Source organism: Triticum dicoccoides, chromosome 5B (assembly GCF_002162155.2).
Source record: "Triticum dicoccoides isolate Atlit2015 ecotype Zavitan chromosome 5B, WEW_v2.0, whole genome shotgun sequence".
Classification (NCBI taxonomy): Eukaryota; Viridiplantae; Streptophyta; class Magnoliopsida; order Poales; family Poaceae; genus Triticum; species Triticum dicoccoides.
In genome coordinates, this window is record NC_041389.1 from 514,192,193 (window position 1) to 514,198,192 (window position 6,000).

A 6,000-nucleotide genomic window follows, 5' to 3' on the forward strand; every position below is an offset into this window, starting at 1 on the left:
GCGGACGGGAGGAGCTCGGCCGGTGTTGCATTTAATTCCGGCCCGCTCATGAACGGACGTGTGGCCGGAGTAGGATTATCGGTTTGCATGCGGGTTTAACGGAGGGGTTTAATAGAGGCGCCGAGCGTGCAGCGGGCAGCGCAGTACTATTCGATTTGACAGCATTAATGAGTCGTCAAATCACAAAGGCCCTCACCTCTCGTGAAACCGACCGAGCTAGACTTCCCCGCCCTCTAGCCTTTAAAAAAATGTATATACTCCACTTTTGTATAGTAGTAGGAGTAGCATCGATGGATTGCGCCATGGAGCAAAACTTGAAATTAAAAAAAAGGTGGTACATATAGAGAGCGCTCGTGAACTATGTGTCATACATGGCAATAAATAAAGTACTACATGATACTTATATGATACATGGCGCAGGAGTACTAAGTATTATTAATACAGTTTTGCTAGAACTCATCTAGATGAGATATAATTTGGTCTCATTCATCGTTTATAGCCATTGGATGTGATGCTATAAGATGCGTGTGTGCTGACGTGGGTTGTATTTGTTCTTGTGCAACAAACTGACCACTGCATGTCATGTTTGATAGTCTCAAGTCATTAAAAGCATACAAGCCCCACATCTCTTCTTGGTTGATTCCTCTATTTATGTCAAAAAATAAGAAACAACGTGAAAGTTAATGCACCACGCCTATGTGTTAGACTAGCCACAATGGTGAGTAACATACACTAGTAACATACACATATCCCTAGACTATGTTACTACCTTCATAGTGGGTACTACCTCCGTCCTGGTTTATAGGTCCCTTTTATAGTTTGTGCCAAATGTTAATGCATGTCAAGAAAAATTATCTCATTGGATTCGTCTTTGAACATAGTTTTGAAAATATAATGTTTGGTGACATGCGTGAACATTTTCTTAGTTTAATCTATGGTCAAAATTTGGCACGAAATACAATGGGGACTAATAAACCCGGACAGAGGTAGTAGTAACATAAGTGTGGTAACATGCAAAGCTTCATTTATTAGGTTATAGACTCATATTGCATTGGGACATGTGATGTTACAGTAACTAGCTAAGTTATTAGGCTAGTCGTAATGGCGAGTACATCCGTAGTTCATGGTATCATAAGTTAGTATCATAGCTAACTTCATTTATTGCCATGCATGACACATAGTAGCACACCATTTAATATAATACGGTATCATGATATGATATTCAACTCTCTCTTTCTTCATTCAATTCTATGCCACCTCATCAAATTTGCCTAGTTGGCATGCATGATACTACCTATGATACTATTATTACAACAGCCTTATAACTACCTCTCTCCTCATTAGCTCACTGCCACATAAGCAAATTTGCTGAGTTGGACTTGATGTTACTGCTGAAGTTACTCCCACGGTGGCTAGTCTTACTAGTAGTATTTGGTTTTCGTAAGATGACTTATAATACTCACCTAGACGGAGGGAGTATTCAATTTGACAGCGGGCGGCGCAGTTCCTGATACGCCTTTAATGCAGACGAGGGAGGGAGTAGCGGTTCCCGATATGTTGAACGGCCAATGCATCCTACTTCAATTAATGCATGAGGGAAGTAATGGGAGGAGGTCCGGGAAAAGAGGCTGCACGATGTGAATGCAACGCAGTTTGCCCTCATTGCCCTCATATAAAGGCGCCCCTCCTCCATTCCAATGCATCTACCACATCATACGCACCTAAGCACCTACACTAAGCTCAAAAGAGCTTGCTCCAGACCCATGGCGGCGATGCGCGTGAGCGGCCAGCGGCTGCGCCAGATGGTCCATGACGCCGGCCTGCAGCATGGCGCCGAGGATCGTCTCCAGACGGTGTTGGAGACCGGCTGGTGGATGGCCACCGTCGACGCCAACTACGACTCTCAGTTGGACCAGATGATCGTTGCCACCAGCAACAAGTTCACCGTCCTCAAGAAGCTCACGAACGACATCGCCGTACTCTTCCAGCCCGCGCGCCCGGACTCCTCATTGCCTGCCACCCTAATCGGCCTCCATGGCCGGAACCTCTTTCAAGCACTGGTGGCCCTGCGACTGCCCGCCGACGCCACGAAGAATGTCCACCTGGAGGTCGCGCTCGCCGCGAGGCGCCTCGCCCTGCAAGAATTCGTCGACCTACACATCCACGCGTACGAGCAAATCGTGTACATAGGTATCTACAAGGCCAGTGAGGATGCTACGACGTTGGCCTTCCTCAACCGGCTGGAAGCCTTGGATGCCTTTGTTGAGAAGCACCTCGACCTCGCCACAAAAGCCGCCGCTCCTTAGCCGCCGGACGGTGGCCCGGTGCACTAAGTTAAGGAGGAGGAGGTCGTATGTTCGTGGATCCATCTTTCTTCTTGCCCTATGTAACCACCACTGTGATCGCATCATCGTGGCCTTAATTATTATTGTGTTGTTGCATTCTCGTTCCAGTCAATACCGACATGTGCGATCCCTTTGCTTAATTATATGCATCACTGTAACTAGTACTCCATCCGTCAATTTGTAAGTTGTGCTTACCTTTTCCATCAACTTCGTGCAACGCGCGGGCATCTTGCTAGAAACACTAGAATATGTCTATATAATCCGTATGTGATAGTCTATTTGAAATCTCAAAAAAAGACAAATATTTAGGTACGGAGGGAGTAATATATTAGGAGTATATCAAAACAATAGTGATTTCTTTAAGTTTGTGAACAAATACTACTATTCTACTACTTTGGATCCGTCGCAACGCACAGGCACATTGCTAGTAAAAGGAAAAGGCCTGCCACGTTCGCGTCGCACCCCCACACGCCTGGGAATCGGGAGTACAACACGGCCCGTCTGGCACGACACATAGCTTAGGGAAGGCGTGTTGCCTGCCTAGCATTTTCACTTTCATGTGGGACCGCCCGTTGAGTAAACCGACACCCCGCCCGCCGCCGGGTTGGAAAACAAAAACAAGGGGAAGATCTAGCTGTAGCACGGAAGCCAAGAAATTTTGTGTCAGACGGGGCTCGTTGATAGAGTAGGAGTATTCCGTATTAGTACCACTCCTACCAAGTTTCTACTCCTAATACTATTATATTACTAGTACTACCACTATACAACTAGTAGATACGTGCACGGCACAACATCGTAGGAACAAAAAACAGGAAGATCTTGTTTTGGGTGATTTATCTTTTTTTCAATCAACGTAGTATGAATAATATGATGTGGGGGGCACCCATGAAGCTTATGTGGCTTGGTTGCATGGATACGGAAGGTTAGAGAAAAATAAATAGATAATGTGTTTAGAGTGCACTCCACTAAATAGATATACTTTGGATCCATTGCAACGGACCGGCACATCTATATCTATACCCCCTATATAGTGTGTGAAAAACTTTGAAAGTTGGTCGTTGGATGAAGCCAATCCGACGGTACAAAGATGGCAAATCCGAGCACTACTGGCCATTGGATATCATCCACCAGATTCTGCCACATGTATAATCTAGAAGACTCCATGGTTGAACTTAATTCATGACTAACTTTGCCACAACTAAGCTCAGGCAAAGTTATTAATAAGTTCTTCAAAATGAGAGCCACAAGTTGGCAAGCCTAAGGGAATCTTGCCACATTTTTGTGTGTATGTCATGTGGGGCCAGTGTGGCTTGCCTAAGGTGTGGCTTGAACCAAACACTCACCTAAGTTAATCAAACTTGCCTAACCTTACATTCCACCAAATTTTGCCACAAGTTGGCAAGCCTAAGGGAATCTTGCCACATTTTTTGTGTGTATGTCATGTGGGGCTAGTGTGGCTTGCCTAAGGTGTGGCTTGAACCAAACACTCACCTAAGTTAATCAAACTTGCCTAACCTTACATTCCACCAAATTTTGCCACAAGTTGGCAAGCCTAAGGGAATCTTGCCACATTTTTTGTGTGTATGTCATGTGGGGCCAGTGTGGCTTGTCTAGGGGAGGTGAAGAAGCCGAGGCGAATCGGTTCCTGATGGAGAAGTAAATGGGAGAAGTGGCATGCAAGCAGTTGATTAGACGGCTAGGTAGACTAAACGAAAAGGCTATGCGGGTAGACTGAGGAGTCGTACCTGTTCGTGTACGTGCCCATCCTTCCTGATAGGTGGGACCTATGCAAACAGATAAAAAATGTGCCGTAGCTTTTTTTTGAGCGCGTGAGTGGGAGACACAACATTCTCTGGTTAAGGAATACTCCCTCCGTTTAGGTGAGTATAAGTCACCTTAGGCTGGTCATAGTGGAGAGTAACATATACTAGTATCATGCATATGATACTAGTGTATGATACTATATCTATAGTGCATAGTATCATAAAGTAGTATCATAGATGGTCTCATTTATTGCCATGCATGACACATAGTAGCATAACATTTATTATGTCATGGTATCTACCTATGTTACTACTATCCTCTCTCTCTTCTTTAATCGTTTTCCACATAAGCATGTTTGCGAGTCCCAAGTACATGATACTAGTTATGTTACCCCCACTATGGCCAGCCTTATGAAAATCAGGTTCTCCCAAAACCTTTAGGCGTGGAGCATTAACTTCATGCTCAATCCCCTCCCAGCCTCGTTAGCCAGCGTTCTCTGCCTCTGCTGTCGCGTTCTACCTTTCCATTTTTCCTCTTCTCAAGTGTGGAACGATCTGCATGCCGTCCTTGATGCACCAGAACGACCACTGCATGCATCGTGGCAGGGCGTTGATTGGGCATGCACGAGAATTTGGTTCTGCTCGCAATATGGATGATACCTGAACGATGAAGTGAACAGGCATGCTAGCACGGGAGACCTATTTCCGCTATACAATACTGGAGTACTCATGTTCCTACTACTACTAGTAGTAGTAGTAGTACAACTGTGGTACACTTGATGGTCAAAATACTATTCATCTGGTCCTCACAGTGAAGTGACAACACCCTACGCCTGACACTGGTCCAGGCGAGGCAGCGTGTTCGGGTTACCAAAGTCAGCCTCACCATGTGCACTGTGCAGTCTGTCACCGCCGTTGTACAACACATTGGCGCCTCGCCTCGTCTCCCTCTCCGCTCCCATAGCACCACTCCATCTCCATCTCCTTCTCCGTCTCCGTCTCCGTCTCCATCTCATTGTGCCCCCATGTACCGTCGCCTCACTCGCCTCCCCCAGTACCACTATTCCCTCGCCAGCCGCTCCAGCACCGACATCCTTCTCCCCCGTAAATCAAGCCCCCTTCCAAACTCCACCATGGCCGAACGCGAACCGCGCAACATACATATGATCCACGATTTGAGCAATCTCCCCAGTGACATCCTTGTCCTCTGTTTTTCGTGTATGAATATGTTGACCGCCCTGCGGCTGGCTGCATGCTCGAGGGACATGCACACGGCCATCATCGAAGCGAGGCCTAAGCTTTTCAAGACACCCTGCTTGCTGCTATCTGGTCTTGCGAGATCGGCTCACCATGATACAGAGGCATGCATGATGCCCCTCGACTTCAATCTGATCTCCATTAGCCGTAACTTCTTTGCAGGTATGTAGTGTGTCGCCGTACATCATTTCCCTCGACATCGATCCGATCACCATCGCCCGAAACTTCTTGGCAGGCATGTACTGGGTCAGCATGAACTCCCACTGGATGGCTGCCTTCAGAGAAGACGGTAAAAAGTTGGTGCTCGTGAACTTCCAGACCTCCCATGAGATTATCCTTCCTCCGTTGGATTATATAGAGTATTACCATCGCGGTCCAAGTCATCTAGATTACTACGTTAGTTGGACGGACCTTGTTTTGCAGAAGATTGTAATCTGCCAAGTACCCACATGACATGCGAATTACGCAGACTTCAAGCTAATTGCCTTGTTCGACCGCGGACTCGCCTATCTTTATGCCGGTGCCTTTTTTAGCTGGAGACAACTCGGCTCGCAGTGGATCACCGTCAAAGCTGATACACACTTCTGTGATGCTATTGAACACAATGGCATCATCTACGCGATCGACAAAGCAGA